The 26,735-nt window shown below is 37.0% G+C and overlaps 6 pseudogenes across 5 annotated transcripts; 4 read left to right on the top strand and 2 right to left on the bottom strand.

Annotated features, from left to right (window-relative positions):
- Nucleotides 1-1,227: 1,227 nt before the first annotated feature.
- LOC144568333 (putative germin-like protein 2-1 pseudogene) lies at nt 1,228-2,403 on the top strand (annotated as a pseudogene). Its single transcript, XR_013515631.1, has one exon. The product of XR_013515631.1 is annotated as a putative germin-like protein 2-1 pseudogene (transcript).
- Nucleotides 2,404-3,710: 1,307 nt separating this feature from the next.
- LOC144568335 (putative germin-like protein 2-1 pseudogene) lies at nt 3,711-4,737 on the top strand (annotated as a pseudogene). Its single transcript, XR_013515634.1, has one exon. The product of XR_013515634.1 is annotated as a putative germin-like protein 2-1 pseudogene (transcript).
- Nucleotides 4,738-9,744: 5,007 nt separating this feature from the next.
- On the top strand, nt 9,745-10,548 carry LOC144568212 (putative germin-like protein 2-1 pseudogene; annotated as a pseudogene).
- Nucleotides 10,549-12,119: 1,571 nt separating this feature from the next.
- LOC144568206 (putative germin-like protein 2-1 pseudogene) lies at nt 12,120-14,922 on the bottom strand (annotated as a pseudogene). The gene is made up of 2 exons (XR_013515605.1): nt 13,628-14,922; nt 12,120-12,198 (listed from the first exon to the last, which is right to left on the bottom strand). The product of XR_013515605.1 is annotated as a putative germin-like protein 2-1 pseudogene (transcript).
- A 4,647-nt stretch (nt 14,923-19,569) lies between these two features.
- On the bottom strand, nt 19,570-20,758 carry LOC144568205 (putative germin-like protein 2-1 pseudogene; annotated as a pseudogene). The gene has a single exon (XR_013515604.1). The product of XR_013515604.1 is annotated as a putative germin-like protein 2-1 pseudogene (transcript).
- Nucleotides 20,759-25,688: 4,930 nt separating this feature from the next.
- Nucleotides 25,689-26,735, top strand: LOC144568211 (putative germin-like protein 2-1 pseudogene; annotated as a pseudogene). The gene has a single exon (XR_013515610.1). The product of XR_013515610.1 is annotated as a putative germin-like protein 2-1 pseudogene (transcript).

Below are 26,735 nucleotides of genomic sequence, written 5' to 3'. Positions count from 1 at the left end.
GTAGCTATAGATTTGAATCCACTTCATCTATAAATAATACATATTCCTGCAAGGCGACCACATTATTCCACAATTATCTAAAAAAGGGTCCTTGTATCGATCTCCATTCTTATATTAAGCATGTAAATGTTCTCATCCATTAACAATTGTGATTAATAGATGAATTTCAGATTGAATATCAGCTCTCCAATTACATATTCTGGCTTTTTTTCATTCAATGCATTTTTTGGGTACTTTTTACGTATAGAAGTCTAAATTTATTTTGACATGTACTCGTTATACATACTGCATACAATTTGGTCAGAATTAAAATTGATATCTTACTTTTTTAGATGGCTAAGAAAATCGAACACACGAACAAAGTTGATGTCTTACTTTTTTTTATCTCCTTCAATACATATAATTCCACCTAATAAGGAATAGAATATATATGTGTATATATCCAGTATCAAAATTTCTAAGAAAAGATAATAATGAAAAATACTCATGGGTTTCAAAATATTGCTTCTTTAATTAAAAATACAACAACACTGCTTTCTGTATCAAAATCGGATGTTCAAAATATTTGAGGATTTTTTAGTATTTAAGAAGCAGACGAATAAATGCATTTAGAATTATAAATTTGATGATCTGTAATTTTTATTAAAAAAAATTAACATTAATTTAAAAATATTACTTCTTTTATTGAGAAGTATAACATAAAAAAAATTCTCTTAAAATAATTCATAAGTATTTTTTTTTCTATTGAAATATGTTCCTGATACAATAAACGAACACCATGCTAGTATATATTTAATGCAATTTAAAGTAACTAAAAAAGAAATGCAGTGCCTGTGCTTGATTGGAACCAATAAAAAGATAACAATTGTAATTAACAGTTTGACAAGTTCTACGTGCTCCAACGCATTTTTCTACGGCGTACATGTTTGACTTTTACATGGTAAGGTCTCAGCAAAGCAACAGCTGTGAAGTTTTCATCATTTATAATCGAAAACAGATTGCTTCATCCGATAGAGCGACACAATCTATTTGAAATTACTTTGTTAATATATTGAAGTTGTCTGCGTCTAAAAGTGAACTTAATTGTCTCCGTCCTTGACCTATTCCATCATCTCCCTTTTAATAGGCCAATGTATACTAAAATAAAAACCTTAGCACATGACCAATTCACAGATAACATTTCAAAGCAGGACAAATTCGCCAAAAGCTTGAGTAGTTAATTACTTTTATTTCCAAATCGCGAGGATTTCTTCAAGCATCCACTACTATAACTACCTATACAAGCATTGGTCATTGTATAACCAAATACCAATTTGTAATTTGCCTACATAAACCACAAGCTAACACAAGTTTAGATACTTGAAAGAAATGGCTTCCAGTACACTTTTTCTCTTCACTTTGCTTGCCTTGGTCTCATCTCAAGCATTTGCTTCTGACCCCAGCCCACTTCAAGATTTCTGTGTTGCTGACAATAGCTCTATGGTATTTGTGAACGGTTTAGTATGCAAGAACCCAGATTATGTGAAACCAGAAGACTTCTTCTTCTCAGGCCTCGACAAGGCTGGCGACACAAGTAAGAATCTCGGGTCAAACGTCACCCTACTCAATGTCCAAAAAATTGCCGGACTCAATACCTTGGGAATTTCAATTGCTCGTCTCGACTTTGCACCCAACGGCGGCCTCAACCCACCACACACCCACCCCAGAGCAACTGAAGTGCTCACCGTCATGGAGGGCACTCTCTATGTCGGTTTTGTGACATCATCCCCCAACTTCAAGCTCTTTTCCAAGGTGTTGAACAAGGGTGATGCCTTTGTTTTTCCCAAGGGACTCATCCATTTCCAGTTCAACATTGGAAATGTCCCTGCTGTTGCATTTGCGGGTCTGAGTAGCCAAAACCCTGGCTTGATTACTGTAGCAAAGGCAGTTTTCGGGTCAAATCCACCTATTTCAGATGATGTGCTAGCCAAGGCTTTCCAACTTGATAAGAAGACTGTTGACTGGCTCCAGGCTCAGTTCTCCAATAGCAACTAATCAATCTTCAAGATATCAGTCTGCTAAACATTTGTAATAAAATGATATGTAACGAATTGGTTACAATTCATATTTAGTGTGTAATATGTTATTGCCAATAATAAAAGCCCTGCCTCTTGGGCATGTTTGTATGAAAGGATAGCTGTTTCAAAAAGCCATAAATATCTGACAATTAATTTTTACTTACTTCTGGATTGAGGCGATCACACTGGCTTTGTTTATTTTTTGGTTAGAATGTCATGGTTATCTACTGCAGCCCATAAATATATATATAAACCAACAATAGCAAACTTATCAGTTGCCCTTACTCTTCATTTCTTGTACCAGATGGCCTGGCCAGTTGCAAAGGGTTTGTGTTATCTAATGTGTAAAGAAGATTAACTTTTGAATTGTATTATGATATGAATTTCAAACCTGAAAACCAGAATATGTATACTGTTCTGTTGGCATCCACTCTATTGTGATCTTTTTTAACTGTTCTTGATGTTAGCTTGCAGTTATAAATCAAACTTTGAACTGCTCTTGGTCTAAGTAAAAATTACCAACTTGTGCAACAAGGATCGGCGTACCAGTCAATCAAAATCTGACAAATTAGAAAAAAAAAATCCTCATTTTTTAGAGTAAGGAATAAGAGTATGGCTCTTATTCATAATTTCAAATCCTAAATGAAATTTATTCAGTATTTGCTATAGCATCACAATTTGTGATAAAGAAAAATTTATAATGTAAACTCAGTTAATTCAATTATATGGATTCCAAAACACTTATTGAAAATATTACCTGAATGTCACGATGTAATTAATAATGAGATAAAGAAAATTAAAACAAAAAAAATTGAAAGTTAAAACATCATTTTTCATTAAAACCAGTGATCCTTGATGAAAGAATTATGCATTATTGACATTCCAATCTTCTAGCCATAACCATTGCTAGGAGAGACCAATTCTATATCTGGTCAATTGTTCGTTGGATTGGTTCTGCTTTGGATCAGTAAATTGCTTATTTAAATAAGATGGTCTTTTTACTCGAAAAAAAAAAGTATGATTGTGTGTTGAAGCCAATCCTGATCCAAATCATTCTGATTGTGTTTGAAGTGAAATCTCACACAAGTTAGTATTATGTTTTGTTCCATTCCATTCTATATGAGAGGAGTGACGCACGAGATATAGGTTCTATTAGCAAATGAGAATAGGCATAGTATAGTATGTTATAAATATGTAATCATGTAAGCAGCGTAAATATATAGGTAAGAAGTTTTCAAAAGGTTTATTTGTAATTGAGTGGCATCCTTAATGAAATATTTTATTGGGAACACATTTGAAACATTGCCACATTATGCCTAAGTAAGGGTTTATTTGTAATTGAGTGGATTCAAATTAATTTTCTCATGAGAAAAGAGGAAGTAGGAAATAGATTTTGAACCCGTTTCATCTAGAAAGAACACGTACATATTCTTGTTTCATCGTATAGGCCATCCGCAAAGGTGAAAATAAGGGGCCCTGGTATATATATGTAATGCAATCTAATCTAATTGAAAATAATTTGATGTACTGCCTGTGCTAAAATCAAACCAACCAAAAGAGAATAGCAGTGCTGCTAACATATTGACAAGTTCTCCGCAATGCACCAACTATTCTAGACCAAGTATGTTAAGATAAAAACTTTAGCCCTTGACCAATTCACAGAGAACATTTCAAATCTAGACCAATTAGCCAAGAGCTTCACTTCTTTTTTTTTCCAAATCGTGAGGAATTCTTCAAGCATCCACTACTATAAATACCTATACAAGCATTGGTCATTGTATAACCAAATAGCAATTTGTAATTTGCCTACATAAACCACAAGCTAACACAAGTTTAGATACTTGAAAGAAATGGCTTCCAGTACAGTTTTTCTCTTCACTTTGCTTGCCTTGGTCTCATCTCAAGCATTTGCTTCTGACCCCAACTCACTTCAAGATTTCTGTGTTGCTGACAATAGCTCTATGGTATTTGTGAACGGTATAGTATGCAAGAACCCAGATTATGTGCAACCAGAAGACTTCTTCTTCTCAGGCCTCGACAAGGCTGGCGGCACAAGTCAGAATCCGGGGTCAAACGTCACCTTAGTCAACGTCCAAAAAATTGCCGGACTCAATACCCTTGGAATTTCCATTGCCCGTCTCGACTTTGCACCCAACGGTGGCCTCAACCCACCACACACCCACCCTAGAGCAACTGAAGTGCTCACTGTTATTGAGGGCACTCTCTATGTCGGTTTTGTGACCTCAGCCCCGGAATTCAAGCTCTTTTCCAAGGTGTTGTACAAGGGTGACGTGTTTGTTTTTCCTGAGGGACTCATCCACTTCCAGTTCAATATTGGAGCTGTCCCTGCTGTTGCATTTGCAGGTCTGAGTAGCCAAAACCCAGGCTTGATCACTGTCGCAAAGGCAGTTTTTGGGTCAAACCCGCCTATTTCAGATGATGTGCTATCCAAGGCATTCAAACTTGATAAGAAGATTGTTGACTGGCTCCAAACTCAGTTCTGAATTAGCAACTAATCAATCATCAAGATACTAAATATTTGTCATAAAATGAAATGTAATGAATTGGTTACAACTCAAATTTAGTGTGTAATATGTTATTGTCAATAATAAAGCCCTGCCTCTTGGGCATGTTCGCATGAACGGATAAGTGTTTCAATAGGCCATAAATATCTGACAATTAATACTTACTGTCATTGCCTCTGGATTGAAGCGATTACACTGGCTTAGTTTATTATCGAATTTCTTATTTATTTACTGGATCCCTAAATATCAATACAAACTGACAATAGCAAACCTATCAACTACCCATGCTCCTCTTTTATTGTACCAGGTGGCTTGACCTGTTGCGAAGGATTTTTGTTATCTAATCTGCAAAGAAATTTCATGTGAGCGATTTAACTTTTGAACTTCGTTACCTAATTATGATCATAAATATGATTTTCAAATCTGACAAACACAATGCATATACTTTTCTACAGACATCCACTGTATTGTGCTCTTCTTTAACTATTCTTGATGTTTATTTCCATCTATAGACCAACTATGGACTGCTCTTCGTTAACATGCAAATTACTAACTTGTGCACAAGAACAGCGTTCCAGTGAATCAAAATCTGACAAAAAAAACAGATTAAGCAATCAACGTCGTACCATTAAATCAAGGAGCCTTAGCGTGGGTCAGAGTTTCAGCACGACGGCCTCTAGGGTTTTGCCAACCCGGCTTGAGAAGGAAATGGTAACAGAAGTGCTACAGAGTTTCAGCACGAGAGAGAAAGAGAAACTGAAAAGTACGGGGAATAGGTGGGGGTCGGAGAGAGGTTGTGTGAGACAAGGAGGAGCGCGGCGAACAGAGAAGGGTGGAGGAGTCCGGATCCTCTGCATTAACACTCATTGTTTGAGTTTGAATGTGGACTGTCCGATGAGAATCCGATTCAATCCCGGTCCAAGTTTCTAATTTACGGTAGGGGTGTAAATGGATCGGATATTATCCAATTTCATCCGGATTCAGATCCGAAAAATTACTTAAATTATCTGATTCGTATCTGTATTCGAGATTATCCGTATCCAAAAAATTGTAACGGATAAGAATACATTAAGATTTATAACTATCCGTATCTAACTGTTATACTTCTAAACCACAACAAATGTACTCTATGTTGTTAAATTGAGTTATTAAATTACATATTAATACTAATAATTTATTAAACTGCATATACATATATATTTTGATAAACAATATAACACTATGACATGATTGGTGACTAATCTTTTGATAATATTATATATGTTTTGTAACCAACAAACTTATTATAAAAATATTATATCTAATTTATGAATGAAAAATTACATTTAGATGTTATTCTGTACTAAAATATACATTAGTAATTTGTCTTTAATTATCTGTATCCGTCCGATATCCACAATATCTATATCAGACAGATTCATGCAATGTTTTGACTTCATATTTTGTCCCTCCAAAAGAAAGCCTCAACTAAAGAACATATAGCCCGCTATCTCCTGCAATACTACAGTGACCTAATGGGGACAAGACCACAAGTGCGTAGACCCTTCGACCTGACTGGGAGAGTTGGACCCGGATTTCAAGAAGAGTTGAAACATCTGGATGATCAGATAATGAAAACCGAAATTCGATATGCGATCAACGGTATGCCCAAAGACAAAGCAAGCGGTCCGGATGGATTCCCCACCGAGTTCTATCAAAGATAATGGGAAATTATTAAGAATGACATTATAGCGGCGGTAAGGGCTTTCCAGGAGCGAGGCACCAGTCTCGCCTCCCTTAACAAGGCCGCTATCACTCTAATCCCAAAGAAACAGAACCCAACGAACCCAAGCGACTACATGCCAATTAGTGTAATCAATGCAGTGGTAAAGATCATCACTAAAATACTGCCAAATAGATTGGCGCCGATGCTAGATAGCCTCATTGCACCCAATCAGACGACATTCGTTAAAGGAAGGTCCATGACGGAATCATTCGTAGTGGCAAGAGAATTTTTAAACTTCTACACCAGTGAGAAAGTGCCAGCCGTCTTGTACAAAGTAGACTTTGAGAAAGCATTCGACACGGTAGATTGGTGTTTCACAGTTAACTTACTGATCGAGAGAGGCTTTCCCCCGAAATGGATAGCATCGGTACTACACATTTGGCAATCAGGATCGTCAGTAATTAAGGTCAATGGCAGCCTGACACCCTACTTTAATCATCAAAGGGGGGTACCGCAGGGCGATCCACTATCTCCCATGATTTTCATCATTGTGGCAGACTCTCTGACCCGTTTTATCCAAGCAGCCTCAACCCTGATGTCGAACCTGACATTTATGACCCCACAACCAATCCAATTTGCATATGACACTGTCATTATCTGCGAAGCACATCCAACCACCCTGAAAATTATAGCCAGGATATTATCAGTGTATGAGGAGCTCTCAGGCCTCAAAATAAACAAAACCAAAAGCAGCTTTGTTCCAATCGCGCTCCCACCAAACTGAATCCAGGTTATTCAGAATATTCTGGGTTGTCAACCATCCCAATTCCCGATGAAATATCTGGGCCTACCCCTTACAACCAAGAAGCCGAGGAAAGTAGATCTACAACCTATGATCAATGCGGTGCAGAACCGAATGGAAGGATGAAAGTCTAACATTCTCTCATACGGAGGAAGGGTGACACTGGTTAAGTCAGTCATGTCAGCTAGGCCATTACATTACATGCAAGCGCTTACCATTCCCAAAGGTGTGTTGAAGCACTTGGATAAAATGAGAAGAGACTTTCTATGGAAAAGAAACGAAACATGTCGAGGCATTAATTGCCTAGTCAACTGGGAGACGGTGTGTACATTAGCAAAAAATGGAGGTATGGGAATTATAGACCTAGCCATACAGAATGAAGCACTTCTCACTAAATGGCTTTGGAAACTTGATAATACACCAGCTAGCCAATGGACGCAAACCGTACAGAAGATTTATGGGATGGCAGACGAAATCTGGGATTCAACAAGCAAATCGTTTTTCATAAAGGATTTGGAAAGAAACCGGAATTTTTATCAGGTATCGACAGAACCAGAACCGTCAAATGGAGGGAAAAGGCGGAGATGGACGAAGGAAGGAAACTACACCTGCGCCATGGCATACATAGTCATGCACAACAGGGGAACCACATGCCTATACTACAAAGCATTGTGGAAACTCAAAATACCAACTAAGGGAAGAGTCTTTGTATGGTTGGTAACACAGAACAGTCTGCTGACGCAGGAAGTATTGATTAAAAGGGGATGCAACATATCCCACGGGTGTGTGTCGTGTGACTCTATGGATGTCGAAACTGCGAAGCACATGCTCTGGGCATGTCCTTATGCAAGGACCTTTTGGAGAGGCCTCATGGCTGAATTTAATCTGACATATAGGGCAATTTCGAATGCCCAACCGGGACAAGTATGGTTGGAAGTAAGATCGGCACTTCACGGCTAGACGAGCAACATGGGACTCGGTTTGGGCGGCGGGAGCATGGAGCCTTTGGAGAGAAAGAAACAAGAAACTGTTCACAAACAAGCGTAGACCACCAGGGATGGTCATTGAGAGTACAACATTAGAAATCAATGATTGGATACACCTCACGTAAATCATTTATAGAAGGGGAAAAGAAAAGGGGTAAGGCTAGAGGTTATGCAAGCACCTATAGCATAATGCTACAGGCAAATTTTAGTAAATAGCTAGAAGGGGCCGTATTGGAGGGCAGAGGTTCTAAAAAACTATGTAAATAGTGACCTTGTAAAAAAAACTTTTCTTATAATATATTTGTTAACTCGGCACTTGCCGATTAACCATCAAAAACAATATGAATGATTTATGCAACTTATGGGCCTTCTAAAGCCTACATTTTGTTTATATGTCCATCGTTATAGTGAGGCCCGTTTATAAAAATGAATTTTCAAATTTGATACAAGACCTTCATTGGTAATCAGTATTGCTATTACTAACTGCTGGACATAGTAGCCGCATGCAACAGGAAGTGCATTATCTAAACGATTAAGTCTAAACGTTGTGCTGCTAACACAGATTGACAAGTTCTACGTACTGCACCAACTATTTTACGATGTACTGTTTGACTTGCACACGGGAAGCTTCCAGCAAAGCAACATATGTGATGATTCATCCGAAAGAACATGACCATTAATTTAAATAATTATGTTAATTAGAGTATGTACCTAAGATTCAAGTTGGTTATTACATCTGCCTTAATTTGACCCCATCGTCTCCCTTTTAGTAGGCCAAAGTATGAGTGAGTCTATGGTACTATGTATATTACGATTTGGCACCATGTTACGGCTCTATATTCGAGTTTTGAAATCCTAACGGTCGATCCGAACCGTTCTTCTTGTTCTCCATATTAATATGTGTTTGGAGACCAAATTTTACATTTTTTGAAATTTTTTTTACTATTTTTTTAGATTTATTGAAAATCACTGTTTTTGGATGGTCCAGAATTTTCAGATCAAGTGATTTTCAAAACTTTTATGTGCACGTATCTCGAAACAATTTAATAACTGGATTTGAAAAAACAGAGATAACAGAAAAACTGATCAAGCACTAGAATAACAACAGATTTTGATCCTAACTTTTATGATCAAAAGACTTCATCAAACTTAATAAGTTTGAACTTCAGATATTGTTCGAGAATATATAGTATATATTGCTGCTAGCCGATTGACAAGTTCCACGTACTGCACCAACTTTTCCACGTCTCACATGTTTGACTTGTACACGGTAATTAAGGTCCCAGAAAAATTAAATAGGTGATTGATTCATTCGAAAGAGCGCGCGGGACGATATATTTGAAAACACTTTGTTTATTAGAGGGATATACCTCAGATTGAACTTGTCTACATCTTTAATTGACCCCATCATCTCCTATTTATGATTTAATAGGCCAAAGTATACTAACATATATAAAACTTTAGCCTTTGACCAATTCACAGAGAACATTTCAAATTAACCTGGACAAATTAGCCACAAAAGTTTCAATTATTTTATTTCCAAATCGTGAGGAATTCTTCAAGCACCCACTACTATAAATAACCTATACAAGCATTGGTAATTGTATAACCAAATACCAATTTGCCTACATAAACCACAAGCTAACACAAGTTTAGACACTTGAAAGAAATGGCTTCCAGTACACTTTTTCTCTTTACTTTGCTTGCCTTGGTCGCATCTCAAGCATTTGCTTCTGACCCCAGCCCACTTCAAGATTTCTGTGTTGCTGACAATAGCTCTATGGTATTTGTGAACGGTTTAGTATGCAAGAACCCAGATTATGTACAACCAGAAGACTTCTTCTTCTCAGGCCTCGACAAGGCTGGCGACACAAGTAAGAATCCCGGGTCAAATGTCACTCTAGTCAATGTCCAAAAAATTGCCGGACTCAACACCCTGGGAATTTCCATTGCTCGTCTCGACTTTGCACCCAATGGCGGCCTCAACCCTCCACACACCCACCCCAGAGCAACTGAAGTGCTAACTGTCATGGAGGGCACTCTCTATGTCGGTTTTGTGACCTCAGCCCCAGAATTCAAGCTCTTTTCCAAGGTGTTGAACAAGGGTGATGCGTTTGTTTTTCCCAAGGGACTCATCCATTTCCAGTTCAACATTGGACATGTCCCTGCCGTTGCATTTGCGGGTCTGAGTAGCCAAAACCCAGGCTTGATCACTATTGCAAAGGCAGTCTTCGGGTCAAACCTACCTATTTCAGATGATGTGCTAGCCAAGGCATTCCAACTTGATAAGAAGACTGTTGACTGGCTCCAGGCTCAGTTCTCCAATAGCAACTAAGCAATAATTTTATTATTAATTAGGAAATAATTTGGTATAGATTTGTTACTATCATGATATGTAATAAATTGTTTACTATATATTCAAATTTAGTGTGTGATCTATTGTTGTCGATAATAAAGCCCTGCCTCTTGGGCATGTTTGCATGAGTTGATAAAATATTTAATAAGCCATAAGTATCTTACAATTAATACTTACTGTCTTCTCCTCTGGATTGAGGCGATCATACTTGCTCGGTTCACGAGAGGTAGCCTTTATAAAAAAACAATGGAGCCTTCCTGCAAATCTGATCACTGAACATCATTGCTGAAGAAACCGTGCCTTCTTTGTGAAGGTCCAGTGAGAATCCTATGATCATTGAGCGCACTACTGTCACCATTGTTAAAACTGGGTCTAGCGAGAAATAGAAAATTGGTTACGGGGGAAACACTCTTGTCAGTATCAAATCTGTACCAGTAAGGGACCATTCTTCATGTTGTTATTCTTCATGGTGTTATTCTTTGTTTAGAATTTCAAATCATATAGTCATATAGCAAGGAACACCAACCAATTTTTAGCATGCACGCTAATTACCATCCAAAAGTCAAAAGGACTCATTTCATTAACAAAGTACTGTAAGATGGATGACATGCAACAAATATGTTGAAATTCTTGCAAATTAAAATTGCAGGACATTACAGTTAAAAGATTTTGCCTGATAATTTCTTTTGTAGAGTCTTCCAGTTCAAACAATACTACCTAAGTTTGAAATAGTAGAGAGGTTTAAAATAAATAATGTGATATCCTAATTGCCTCAAGGAAAATTAAATCAAAGAATAGTGGTTTGATTTCCTCGTTTTGATATACCTATTCTTATTCGACAAAAAGAGAAATCGGTGTACAATGATGAAATTTTTGGACAAATTGCTCATATTTTTCCTCCTTTTACATTTATTTTTAAGTAATGATGTGATATATTCGGGCTCTCTATGAGTTCAAGAACCTAAAATACAGTGTGCAATCTCAGGTAGAATTCCAGATGCTGTGCCAAATTTAAACAAACTAGGTGAAAACTAAAGTTAACTCAGCCATAGTCTTGTCGCTCCAATTCCCCTCCCCTGCGCGTAGAGAGCTCCTTTCTGATCTCTCTCAACTCTCAAGTAGTCAAGTCCAGTTAGCGGCTCTAGCGGTCTTGCTCTCGCTCCAATTCCCTAAATCACCATTATCAAGTCCGCTGAGGCACTGACTGAAGTCGCTCTCTTTTCTCTCTCTCTCAAGTCGCTGAAGCAACTCCGACTCTCTCTCTCTCTCTCTCTCTGTGCTGAAGCAAGAACGGTTAGAAATCACTGTATTATTTATCAATTTGGTATTTCTTGTTTTCTGGTTTGTGGGTGGGTGAAAGTTTGAAACTTCAAATTTGGTTTAAAATTAGAAGTTAAGAGCATTGTAATTTGTAAATATGGAATCAATTAGGGCTAAATTTGTACCCAATTAGCTAATGTGATTGAACTAGATTCCGCTCAGTGTTCATAGAATTCTCACTGCACCTTCACAAAGAAGGCACGGCTTCTTCAGTAATGCTGTGTTCAGTGCTGGAAGGCTCCATTTTGATTTTTTTTATAAAGGCTACCTCTCATGAACCGAGCAAGTATGATCACCTCAATCCAGAGGAAAAGACAGCAAGTATTAATTGTAAGATACTTATGGTTTATTGAAATTTTTATCCACTTATGCAAACATGCCCAAGAGACAAGGTTTTATTATTGACGATAATAGATTACACACTAAATTTGAATGGTAAACAATTTAGAGTAAAGATGTTGTCCCCCGCATATTAGTCCCCTAACTATCCCCCTAACTGTCTAATTAATAACTAACAAAATTAGTTAGTAATGATTTTATCCCCCTGATTCTTTCCAATTCGATCCCCTTCAGAAAAAAAATAAGAACAACCTCTCCGCCCCCCAGTCATGGATTCTCTCCGCCTCCTCTCACCTCGAACTCCGGCTAAAACTTCATCGGCCTCCGGCTTGACCTCTGCATCGGCGTCGAAGGCTTCCTTTTCTCTCCTCCGCGGCTTCCTTTTCCGCGCTTTTCTCTTCCTACACCGTCAAGATCCGACGAGGAGAGCGTGATGCACCGTCGAGATCTGACAAGATCCGGCAAGGAGAGTGCGGTGCACCATCGAGATCCGGCGGGGAGAGCGTGGTGCACCATTGGAGGGGTCCATGCTAGCCCAACGAAGGTTGTCAAAGTAGAACATATGAATACTTTATTAGTTAGATACGAATACTTCATTTGTTAGATATGCATACTTCATGTTAGATATGAATACTTATTGGAAGAGGTGGGGTGAGAGAGATGAATCTGACAATGAATTTTGAATTGTATAAATTATTTCGAACATGTATGAATACTTCGTAATCGTCAGTATGAATACTTCTTGGAAGAGGTGGGGTGAGAGATAAATCTGACTTTGAATTTTGAATTGTATAAATTATTTCAAACATGTATGAATACTTCGTAATCGTCAGTATGAATACTTCTTGGAAGAGGTGGGGTGAGAGAGATGAATCTGACTTTGAATTTTGAATTGTATAAATTATTTCAAACATGTATGAATACTTCGTAATCGTCAGTATGAATACTTTTTGGAAGAGGTGGGGTGAGAGAGATATGCATGAAGAAGGGTCTCACTTTGAATTGTATAAATTATTTCAAACATGTATGAAAACTTCATTAGTTTGATATGAATACTTCATTTGTTAGATATGCATGAAGAAGGGTCTAACTTTGAATTTTGAATTGTATATTATTTCAAACATGTATGAATACTTCGTAATCGCCAGTATGAATACTTCATTTGTTTAGATATGAATACTTCTTTATTTAGATATGAATAATATATAGATTCGCTGTAGTGGTCTCCAATCTTGGCAAATGTCACTTTCAGGCGGTTGCGGTCCCCAATCCAGACTGTCACAAGACGTCAGCGGTCCCCCTGGTCGTTACTGGTCCCCTCCAACTTGTGTTTACATATGACAAATAGTTCTGATAATAAGTATGAATACTATAAATCCGTAGGTATGAATACTATACGTTTTGACTATTAATAAAATAGCATTAATATTGCTCTTTGGTAGTAGTTAGCACGTTTTAACTATTTTTTTTTGTCTTTTAGTGCGGGGGACAGATAGGGGACTGAACTAGGGGACTGTTAGTCGATCCCAACAATTTATTACATATCATGTTAGTAACAAATCTATACCAGATTATTTCCTAATTTATAAAAAAATTATTTCTTAGTTGCTATTCGAGAACTGAGCCTGGAGCCAGTCAACAGTATTCTTATCAAGTTGAAACGCCTTGGTTAGCACATCATCAGAAATAGGTAGGTTTGACCCGAAGACTGCCTTTGCGACAGTGATCAAGCCTGGGTTTTGGCTACTCAGACCCGCAAATGCAACGACAGGGACATTTCCAATGTTGAGCTGGAAATGGATGAGTCCCTTGGGAAAAACAAAGGCATCACCCTTGTTCAACACCTTGGAAAAGAGCTTGAAGTCGGGGGATGACGTCACAAAACCGACATAGAGAGTGCCCTCCATGACGGTGAGCACTTCAGTTGCTCTGGGGTGGGTGTGTGGTGGGTTGAGGCCGCTGTTGGGTGCAAAGTCGAGACGAGCAATGGAAATTCCCAGGGTGTTGAGTCCGGCAATTTTTTGGACATTGACTAGGGTGACATTTGACCCGGGATGCTTACTTGTGTCGCCAGCCATGTCGAGGCCTGCGAAGAAGAAGTCTTCTGGTTTCACATCAGCTGGGTTCTTGCAAACTAAACCGTTCACAGTTACTGTAGAGCTATTGTCAGCAACACAGAAATCTTGAAGTGGGCTAGGGTCAGAAGCGAATGCTTTAGAGCATGCCAAAGCAAGCAAAGTGAAGAGAAAAAATGAACAGTAAGCCATTTTCTTTCAAGTATCTAAATTTTTGTTAACTTGTGATGTATGTAGGCAAATTGCAAAAGGCTATTTGGTTATACAATGACCAAAGATTGTATGGTTATTTATAGTAGTGGGTGCTTGAAGAGTTCCCTGCGATTTGGAAATAAAATAAGTTAAGCTTTTGGCTAATTAGTCCAGCTTTGGAATGTTCTCTGTGAATTGGTCAAGGGATAAAGTTTTATGTTATTATACTTTGGCCATTAAATTAATGGGAGATGATGGGATGGGGTCAAAGATGTAGACAACTTCAATCTCAGGTATGTAATCTAATTAACAAAGTGTTTTTAAGTAATGATCCCACTCTTTCGGATGTAGCATCCCATATGTTGCTTTGCTGGGACCTTACCATTTACTAGTCAAACATGTACCACGTAGAAAAGTTGGTTTAGTACGTAGAACTTGTCAATATGATAGCAGCATTACTATCTTTTGATTAGTTCTCCATTAAGCACATCAGTTAAAACCCGATCCGATTGCATAATATAATTAAATATATATCCCTCATAATTTTTGAAAGAGCAGTAAATTATATTTTGAATCAACGTAATTTTTAAATTGAATTATGCTTATCCATCATTGAAATATATTTGTATTTATTTTACTTAAAATGATTTGATTGTTTATTATTTTATTATGGTGTTATTGAATGAATAATCTCTTATTTCTAGTTAATATATATTGTGTTGGATTGTATAGAATGCTACTGTATGAATATTATTGCTTTAATATTCTAGTTAAGAATTTTATGTACGTTGTTTTTATTAATATTTTTGTTATTAGATATAATTAGTTGTACTTTCAAATATTTTTGTCAATGAAAACTGTCAAAATTGCAAGATCTGGCCACTTGAAAAAGAGGATTCAATGAATTACAGTCATTGATTACGGATTGAATCAAAAACATAGAAAAAATCAGGCCAATGCAACCCTTTTATACCCCTATTTGCAACTTATTTTATTGTTTTTTTTTTATTTTTTAGACATTCTTTAATTATGTATTGGAAAAGGTTGCTTTCGGATTAGCAAAATAGCCATTGTTTATCTGTATCAACATAGAGTTGATTAATTGAAGGAAATTTATTTGCTTCAATCAAGTAATCAACAGTTCAACACAAACTATTGTAATATTTTGATCAAACAAACTAAGTCTCCTGATCTCCATCCCACTCTACCCCTCTAATTCTTCCGTGGGAGGTGACCCATGGCAAGGCATTTCACCTGGTAGCACCATCTTCTTCCCGATCCCTTTCTAATACTCTCACCCCTGTGCAAAGAGAGACCACAGAGACCAGATCTGTTTCTCGTTCCCTTTCCTCTCGATTCTCTCGCTTCCAAGAGAGACCTTGTCAGATCGTTCTTATTTCTCTTCGCTGGTATCTCTCTCTTTCTCTTCACGACAAGACTATGGCTGAGTTACTTAACTTTAGTTTTCACCTAGTTTGTTTAAATTTGGCACAGCATCTGGAATTCTTCCTGAGATTGCACACTCTATTTTAGCTTCTTGAACTCGTAGTGAGCCCGAATATATCACATCATTACTTAAAAATACAAGTAAAAGGAGGAAAAATATGAGCAATTTGTCCAAAAGTTTCATCATTGTACACCGATTCTCTTTTTGTTGAACCCCAAGGAACCTATCCTTGTATGAGGTTTCTTTTTAATTGATAAGAATAGGTACTTCAAAACGAGGAAATCAAACCACTATCCTTGGATTTAATTTTCCTTGAGGCAATTAGGAGATCACATTATTTATTTTTAACATCTCTACTATTTCAAAATTAGGTAGTATTGTTTGAACCGGAAGACTCTACAAAGAAATTATCATTTGCTCTCAGGCAAAATCTTTCAACTGTAATGTCCTGCAATTTTAATTTGCGAGAATTTCAACATATTTGTTGCATGTCATCCATCTTACAGTACTTTGTTAATGAAATGAGTCCTTTTGACTTTTGGATGGTAATTAGCGTGCATGCTAAAAATTGGTTGGTGTTCCTTGCTATATGACTATATGATTTGAAATTCTAAACAAAGAATAACAACAGAAAGATTGGTCCCTTACAGGTACAGATTCGATACTGACGAGAGTGTTGTCCCCCCTAACCAATTTTCTGTCTCTCGCTAGACCCAGTTTTAACAATGGTGACAGTAGTGCACTCAATGATCATAGGATTCTAGTGAGTGTTTGAAGAGTTTCTTATGATTTGGGAATAAAATAAGTTAAGCTTTTGGCTAATTAGTCCAGCTTTGAGATGTTCAATGTGAATTGGTCAAGGGCTAAAGTTTTATCTTAGTATACTTTGGTCATTAAATTAATGGGAGGTATGGGATGGGGTCAAAGATGAAGACAACTTCAATCTGAGATATATATTCTAATTAACAAAGGGTTTACAAATGAATGGTCCCACTCTTTTGGATGAAACATCACATTCAAAATTAGTGTACAATAGTCAAATGTGAATTACGTAGACATGCAGGAGATTACATTTTTTTTTAGTACATTAGATTGCATTAAATATATAAACAAGGGCCCCTTTTAGATAATTAAGGTATAATTAATGTGGTCGCCTTCCAGGATAGCCTCTACGATGATACGAGAATATGTATTCTTTCTAGATGAAGTGGATCTAAAATGTATAGCTAATTCCCCTCTTTATTCTCGTGAGAAAATTAATTGGAATCCACGAAATCATTCTTGTATTATCGACCAAGGCAACAGCATCACTCGGCCTTATGAACAGTCAGGTTAATCATTTAGCTCTGTGCCACGACACTGCAGCACTTTCAGATTGCATGAGTCAGATCAAAAAGAAAAAGTAGAGTTTGAATTCACTAAAAATAATTTAAATTGACAACCTTAGAAAAATACCGTCTCAAGTAAATTTTTTTTTTATAAACAAGTTGCTAATTCTTAAAACTTTCTGTCTATAAATTTCTATATAATTTTAATATCACTTAATAGTTTCTTATATTCCGATCAATATGAATTGTTATAAATTTTAAGCAATTTAATGAATGATGAAACTTGTATATAATTCTGTTACTTCTCATGTATACAATATCTATAATTAATATTAGTATATATATATCTGACGCAAAATATTTTTTTTTGAGTAAGAATAGGAGTCGTGCTTCTATTTTATTAACCGCAATTGGTTACATTGTTTGTTGAGGATTGTGAGAAATAACCCTCTGATGGATATACATGTGATTGCCAAAAAAAAAAAAAAAAAAAACCTAGAACATAACAGAAACATGATGATCTTCTTAATCATCTCAATCTTCTTTGATTTGTATAATTCCACTGGGTTTTCACTTCTTCCGTCAATTCTTCAACCGACTTTGAACGCTTTCTGAACAATCTTGTACAACGCTCCCTCCATAGTATAAACAAAGTGATGAGCACTAATTCTCTGAGTTCCTTCGGCTTACTTCCGTCAATCAGCAAAGTTGCATAATCCACGTCATGGAACAGTTGCGTACTGCAATGTAGCATGTCTGAATTGAGGACCCGATTGTATACCTGTCTTGCAATTATACAATATCTAAACAGGTGTATTGTGGTCTCCTGTTCTGCTCGGCATAAGTAGCAAATACTGACAAAATTAAAACCTCTCCTGTTAAGATTTTCAGTGGTTAATACCCTGTTTAATAGAAGTAGCCATCCGAAGATTTTGAAACGAGGTGGTGCTGTTAACTTCCATAATCTATGCAAAGGACTTCTTCCTCGATGTCCATCTTTTAGCAAAAAATACGCAGACCTAACCGAGAACATGCCAGTGGATTGTCCCTTCCATATTGCATCATCAAGTAAACCTTGAGATGCTGTCATTCTTGCTTGCACCACAATTTGGATCAGAATTTGCAATTCAGAGATTGCTTGATGTGTAGTTACTGGTCTGAACAAGCTACCAATATTTTGAGTACACATTACTTGCTTCACTGATATGTCTTTGCACCATGCAAAAGTGTATAAAGCCCTGAATCTTTCTTTTAAAATCTGCTCTCCCCAATCTTCATCCCAGAAATTAATCGTGCTACCATCTCCTATTTTTCTGACCATAAAGCAATGACAAAATTGCAATGTTCCTTTCAATTGGCTTTTAAAGAAGTGTGATTCATAAAGGGCATTGCTTTGCTGCATGTAGAGAGCTTTAATTATCCCACGCAAAATATGAGATATCTCAGAGGATACGCACTCACCTAGTGCCACCACTGCTCTCTGGCCTCTCTCTATCCCTTTCTAACACTCTCATCCCCGTTCAAGGGATATCACAGTTTCTCATTACTTGTCTTCTCTATTCTTTCACTCCCATGACGAGGCACCTCACCTGGTATCTCTCTCTGTCTATCTCTCTTCACGACTATGGCTGGTCTTCTTAACTTTAGTTTTCACCTAATTTGTGTAAATTAGGCTCAGAACCTGGAATCCTGTTTGAGATTTGCGCACTTAATTTCAGATTCTTGAACTCGTAGAGAGCCCGAATATATCACATTTTTTAAAAGAAAAGTAAAAGGCGGAAATTAAGAGCAATTTGTCCAAAAATATCATTATTGTGCATAGTGCTTTTTTTTTTTTTTTTTGTAGAACCCCAAAACTTTATTATCCTTGTATGAGGTTTCCACTTATGGATAAGAGTAGGTGCATCAAATTGAGGAAATCAAATTACCCTCCTAATTAATTTTCCTGGAAGCAATTAGGAGTCCACATTATCTATTTTAATTATATATCTCTACTATTTCAAAATTAGGTGGTATTCTTTGAATAAGCAAACTCTACAAAATAAATATATCTTATATCAAGTGCTCTGATGCAAAATCTTTAACTGTAGTGTCCCGCAATTTTAATTTATGACAATTTGAGCATATTTGATGCATGTCGTTTCACAGTATGTCGTGGATGATAAATAATGAAATTAGTCCTTTTGACTTGAGGATGGTAATTAACATGCATGCTAAAAATTGTTTGACGTTCCTTGTTAAAAAAATTCTACCTCTCTCTAGACCCAGTTTCTATATAACTGCCCGATTTCTTCACAATGGTGATAGTAGCACGCTCAGTGATTATAGACTGCTCACTCCACCTTCACATAGAAGGCACAGCTTCTTCAGCAATGTTGTTCGGTGATCAGAAGTGCTGGAAGGCTTCATTTATTGTGAAGGCACCTCTCATGAACCAAGCAAGTGCGATCGCCTCAATCCAGAGGCAACAACAGTAAGTATTAACAAACCTTGCAAGATATTTATGGCTATTGAAACATTTATCTGATCATTCACACATGCCAAAGAGGCAGGGTATTATTATTGACAATAACAGATTACACATTAAATTTGAATAGTAAACAATTTATTACATATCATATTAAATCTATACTAGATTATTTCCTAATTTATAAAAAAAATTATTTCTTAGTTGCTATTGGAGAACTGAGCCTGGAGCCAGTCAACAGTCTTCTTATCAAGTTGAAACGCCTTGGTTAGCACATCATCAGAAATAGGTAGGTTTGACCCGAAGACTGCCTTTGCAACAGTGATCAAGCCTGGGTTTTGGCTACTCAGACCCGCAAATGCAACAGCAGGTACATGTCCAATGTTGAACTGGAAATGGATGAGTCCCTTGGGAAAAACAAACGCATCACCCTTGTTCAAAACCTTGGAAAAGAGCTTGAAATCCGGGGCTGACGTCACAAAACCGACATAGAGAGTGCCCTCGATGACGGTGAGCACTTCAGTTGCTCTGGGGTGGGTGTGCGGTGGGTTGAGGCCGCCATTGGGTGCAAAGTCGAGACGAGCAATGGAAATTCCTAGGGTGTTGAGTCCGGCAATTTTTTGGACATTTACTAGGGTGACGTTTGACCCGGGATTCTGACTTGTGTCGCCAGCCTTGTCGAGGCCTGAGAAGAAAAAGTCTTCTGGTTGCACATAAGCTGGGTTCTTGCAAACTAAACCGTTCACAAATATCATAGAGCTATTGTCAGCAACACAGAAATCTTGAAGTGGGCTGGGGTCAGAAGCAAATGCTTGAGATGAGACCAAGGCAAGCAAAGTGAAGAGAAAAAGTGTACTGGAAGCCATTACTTTCAAGTATCTAAACTTGTGTTAGCTTGTGTTTTATGTAGGCAAATTGCAAATTGGTATTTGGTTATACAATGTTCAATGCTTGTATGGTTATTTATAGTAGTGGGTGCTTGAAGAGTTCCTCGTGGTTTGAAAATAAAAGTAATTAAGTACTCAAGCTTTTGGCGATTTTTCCTGCTTTGAAATGTTATCTGTGAATTGGTCAAGGGCTAAGGTTTTTATCTTAGTGTACATTGGCCTATTAAAAGGGAGTTGATGGAATGGGGTCGAAGATGGAGACAATTGAGTTCAATTTTAGACGCAGAGAACTTCAACCATAGGTATATACTAATTAACAAAGTGTTTTCAAATAGATTGTCTCGCTCTATCGGATGAAGCAATCTGTTTTTCGATTAAAGATGGTGACAATTTCACAGCTGTTGCTTTGCTGAGACCTCCATGTAGAAGTCAAACATGTACGCCGTAGAAAAGTGCGTTGATACAGCACGTAGATCTTGTCAATCTGTTAACAATTAATTGTTATCTTTTTATTGGTTCCAATCAAGCAGAATCAGTACATTTCTTTTCTGAGAACGGTTCAAATGTCTCTATTTTGAAAAAATTAATAGATATATTTAACCTAATCCCTCCTCTCCTTCCTCTCCAACCCACATTCCATATTCATTTTTTTTTTTTTTACTACTTGTAGATCTCATTTCCGACGCATCATGCCCTTCTCTCTCTTTCGTTCGGCTCTATTTCTTTGAGCGAAGAGGAGAATGATAGAGAGAGGAGGGAACCGAGCGGACTCGATCAGAGCCGAGAGCGCGGTATCGTTGGAGTTCGGAGCGTAGAGTTCTCATCTTGATCGAAGCACGATGATGAGTAGATCCGGTCGTCGGAGTGCAGCGGCAGTCGGAAGAGCGGATTCGGTCGTGGATCGAGATGAAGATTAAGGCATTAGAGTGATTATAAGTATATATAAGTAGGATTAGAAGAGTATATCTAGTTAAAAAGTAGATCTAAGAATTTAGAGAGTGAATAAGGGCGATTAGAGTAATTTTGAGTAATTTAGAGAATTTCGTGAGAATAAAGGATTAGATTTAGGAATTAGAGTCGCTTGACTCGTTGTAAATACGTTTTTTATCAATCGAATTGTTAGTAAGCATTTAAAGTCGCTAACATTAAAAAAAAATGTCTCCATTTTTTTCTTCTATCACGCATCTATTTTTAAAAACTTTAATAACTCAAAATTTAAAACTTAAAGGTCAAAATAAAACCGTTGATATGATCTACATTATTTTATCTATGTACGTCTAAAAAATTATGACATTTTCAACTTTGTTTTGGTTGTCATCAAGAGCTTGTAAAAACGTATTAATGTGGATAATATTTAGACGTTGATTTTTCAACTTATTGATTCACATAAAAAGAAAACCGAAATGTGATAAAAAAAATTTGAGCACATAGATATTATCTAGCGTTTTATTTTTAATTTTATAATTTAATTTTGAGTTATTAAGATTTTAAAAATGAAGACATGACGAAAACACAAAAAATGGAGGCATTTGAATCATCTTCTTCTTCTTTTTATTTACTTTAAATTGCATTAAATATATAAAGAGGAAAAAAAAAAGATACTTATAGATTATTTTGAGAGAATGTTTTTTTTATGTTAATTATACTTTTCAATAGAAGAAGCAATATTTTTAATTTTGTGTGTATTTTTTTATAAAAATTATAGACCATCAAATTTATAATTCTAAATGCATTATGACCATTCGTCTGCTTCTTAAATACTAAAAAATCCTCAAATATTTTGAACATCCGATTTTGATAGAGAAAGCGATATTAATTGTAGTATTTTTAATTAAAAAGCAATATTTTGAAACCCACGAATATTTTTCACTATTCTTTTTCCTTAGAAAATTTGATAGTGGATATATATATTTTCTATTCCTTATAAGTGGAATTATATGTATTGAAGGAGATAAAAAGGTAAGACATCAATTTTTGTCGTATGTTCTATTTACTTAGCCAACTAAGAATGCAAGATATTAATTTTAATTCTGACTAAATCGTGTGCAGTAACGAGTTTGTATCAAAATAAATATAGAAAAACACACCAAAAAGATGCATTTAATAAAAAAAAATGGCAGACTATGCAATTGGAGCATTGATATTCAGTCCGAATTTCCATCTGTTAATCACAATCATTGGTGAATGAAGACATCTACGTACTTAATGGAGATACAATAGCCTTTTTTTTTTAATTTATTTACTCGCACTTTCTTTGCCTCGATGCAATATGGCGGGAGAGGAGTAACAATGTGTTTCATTCTGACAACTCCTCAGCTCAAAGGGTTTTAGGCTGGGGCCTGCCTGGGGATGTGGGACCGGCTCATAGCTACGAAGTACGAACATGGCAAGCTGATCAACATTCTCCCACTTCAGGTATATATTTAGGGATTATAGATTCTCCTGTGCAATTCACAACACCTCAAATTAAAAAAAAAAAAAAAATTAAAAAAAAAAAAATATATATATATATATATATATATGGTTGCAAAAAAAAAAAAAGCAAATTAGAGTTACCAATTAATTTGGCACTTGTATTAACTTCTTGCAGTAGTCTTACCAAATACACGCCGAATTAGAAATTACTAGTAATAGTTAAATCAATAAAATTAACCTATTAATGTTTAATTTGTATTCTTTTTTTTTATAATCTGGCAGAAGCTGCCATTTCTATTTTATTAGAGAAATAACTTAAAAGCATACAGGATAGTAGTTTGTTAGCTGTCTACATAGTTGCAAACACCAGTTTTTGCACAGCACCATATCGATAAGAAAAACACTATAAGAACCACTATAAAAAAAAATAATAATAAAAAACATTTATGCTAGCAATTTTTTTTCCATAGCTCAATCTCATGTAGAATTTTATAAGCCAGTGACTCAGCAGAAACCTGTTGTTCTCTAAATATATGACCATTTCGCCTCTTCCAAATATTCCAAATGGTGCAAATGAATTTGGCAGCCCATTCTTTTTTCTTGATTCTTCCATCCACTTGACCATCTCCCAGGAGGCAAACCATATCTCATGCACTGATGTTGCGATTTTGAATATTGGTTTACCTAGTAGGCAACACAGGTGAAACCAAATCTCTGTTGCAAACGGACACAAGAATGCCAAGTGTAGAATGGATTCCACAGGGCAATTGCCACAATTGACACAGTTCATGTCAGTAATAATTCCTCTTCTTCTTAAAACATCTCTTGTTAGGATTTTTTCTTGCAGCAATAGATATGCAAAGATTCTAACCTATGGAGGCACCTTTGTAGACCAAATGTAGAGGAACGGTCACCTGATCTTTCCTCCCATCATCAGCATGCTATAGGTTGATTTTGATGTATATTCCCCCTTTTTTCCCCATCTCCAGCTAATCTGATCTCTCTCTGAATTGAAAGAAATCTGGACCAGTGCCTGATATGTAGGATCAATTTGGTTTATCCTCGAACATGCTTCTCTAAGGGAGATTTGTGATTCTTGTATGGTTGCTGTATCTTGCCATGAAATTGGTAGACCTTGCCAAGAGTCAAACCAATATGAGATCCCATTTCCATCCCCCACTTGCCAAGTTGTGCTGAATGAAAATAGTATTTAATCCCTTGAAGCTGTGACCAAAAAAAGGAACTGATTTTTTGCAAAATAATGGACCATTAATTAACATCCTGACACGGTTTTCTTTTTTAATTTGTGAAGTATCTCATGCCATAAACCAGTAGGATGGTGGTAAGCCTTCCACCACCATCTCAAGAGCAACGCTACATTAGTGAAGTTTAGATTACTGATTCCCATGCCTCCCCAAATTTTTGGCATACAAGCCTTTTGCCAATTTATGGCCGTTATGGCTTATCACGGCTGATACGGGTTATCTGGGGATAGTGGTATGCTAAAATGGGCTTAGATTAGGCTCGTCCTTCTTGGGATCGCAGGCCGAGTAGTGATTGTGCTCGGGAGATCTGAGGACGATCTCTGATCTCGGAAGTCGCAGGGGGGGCTTCCAAGGCTGAGGGAAGATCTCGGAAATAATTTCACTCTAACCTGTCTAATTCCTGAGATAAGTATGTGTGTGTGTGTGTAAGCTGGAGCAGCTTCAAGTTCGCCCTTCTCCTGTGAAAGGAAGGGCCTTATATAGTATGACTTACGTACCGCCTTACGCATGCCAAGGTAAGCCAGAACGTAAGTTAGTTATAAGGTTATGTGATCGTGTAATCGTGGCTGTATGGGCAGCGACGAGGTCGGTAGCCGACGTGGCTGTCAGTTATAAGCGGTTATTGACTCAGGGGCGACTTTGGGCTTTATGTCCCGAGGTGTAGGCTGTCTTAGCCGTAGCTGGGCCGGCTTATTATGGGCCTCAATCATGGACTTTGCATTGTGTCCCGCGTTGGCCTCGCAGAATGAGGTCCTAATCCCGGCCTTGTTCATGGTCCAGATTGAGGCTATGAGGGCCTTGGGAACATGGCCCTATCAACGGCCAGCATTAACACTTAATTAATCATCATCCATTCTAACTGAACCGCGCAAGAAAAAAACCGGAAAAAAAAACCCTGACCGTTACTATCTATCACAGCTAGAGGCAGAAAGAAAGAAAAAAAAAAGGGCTGGCCGTGATAGCCCATCACGGCCAGAGGTGAAGAAAAAAAAATATTTATTTTTTCCCCTGGCCGTTACTGTCATCACGGACATAGATTTTTTTTTTCCTCTGGCCGTTCCAATCTAACGCGGACAGGTTTTTTTTTTCCGGTTTTTTTTATGATTCAATTAGAATGGTTAATCTTGTTAATTAAGTGCTAACTCTGGCCGTGATAAGCCATAACGGCCAGAGGCCGTGATAAACCATAACGGCCAGAGGCCGTGATAAACCATAACGGTTTCCCTATATCTCAAAAGCATTATCTAATCTCAATATTTATTTAATATATTTCCTATTAATAAAAATTTCGGAATTGAGGTCCCAGAAAACAATATTTATTTAATATATTTCCTATGAATAAAAATTTCGGAATTGAGGTCCCACAAAAAATTAAATAGGTGATTGATTCATTCGAAAGAGCGGGACGATATATTTGAAAACACTTTGTTTATTAGAGGGATATACCTCAGATTGAACTTGTCTACATCTTTAATTGACCCCATCATCTCCTATTTATGATTTAATAAGCCAAAGTACACTAACATATATAAAACTTTAGCCTTTGACCAATTCACAGAGAACATTTCAAATTAACCTGGACAAATTAGCCACAAAAGCTTCAATTATTTTATTTCCAAATCGTGAGGAATTCTTCAAGCACCCACTACTATAAATACCAATACAAGCATTGGTCATTGTATAACCAAATACGAATTTGCCTACATAAATCACAAGCTAACACAAGTTTAGATACTTGAAAGAAATGGCTTCCAGTACACTTTTTCTCTTCACTTTGCTTGCCTTGGTCTCATCTCAAGCATTTGCTTCTGACCCCAGCCCACTTCAAGATTTTTGTGTTGCTGACAATTGCTCTACAGTAATTGTGAACGGTTTAGCTTGCAAGAACCCAATGGATGTGAAACCAGAAGACTTCTTTTTCTCAGGCCTCGACAAGGCTGGCGACACAAGTAAGAATCCCGGGTCAAACGTCACTCTAGTCAATGTCCAAAAAATTGCCGGACTCAACACCCTGGGAATTTCCATTGCTCGTCTCGACTTTGCACCCAATGACGGCCTCAACCCTCCACACACCCACCCCAGAGCAACTGAAGTGCTCACCGTCATGGAGGGCACTCTCTATGTTGGTTTTGTGACGTCAGCCCCCGATTTCAAGCTCTTTTCCAAGGTGCTGAACAAGGGTGATGTGTTTGTTTTTCCCAAGGGACTCATCCATTTCCAATTCAACATTGGAAATGTCCCTGCTGTTGCATTTGCGGGTCTGAGTAGCCAAAACCCAGGCTTGATCACTATTGCAAAGGCAGTCTTCGGGTCAAACCTACCTATTTCAGATGATGTGCTAGCCAAGGCATTCCAACTTGATAAGAAGACTGTTGACTGGCTCCAGGCTCAGTTCTCCAATAGCAACTAAGCAATAATTTTATTATTAATTAGGAAATAATTTGGTATAGATTTGTTACTATCATGATATGTAATAAATTGTTTACTATATATTCAAATTTAGTGTGTAATCTATTGTTGTCGATAATAAAGCCCTGCCTCTTGGGCATGTTTGCATGAGTTGATAAAA

Source organism: Carex rostrata, chromosome 17 (genome assembly GCF_964058835.1).
Source record: "Carex rostrata chromosome 17, lpCarRost1.2, whole genome shotgun sequence".
In the NCBI taxonomy this organism is placed as follows: Eukaryota; Viridiplantae; Streptophyta; class Magnoliopsida; order Poales; family Cyperaceae; genus Carex; species Carex rostrata.
The sequence above is the reverse complement of the archived record's forward strand: the minus strand, read 5'-3'. Positions and strand labels throughout refer to the sequence as shown.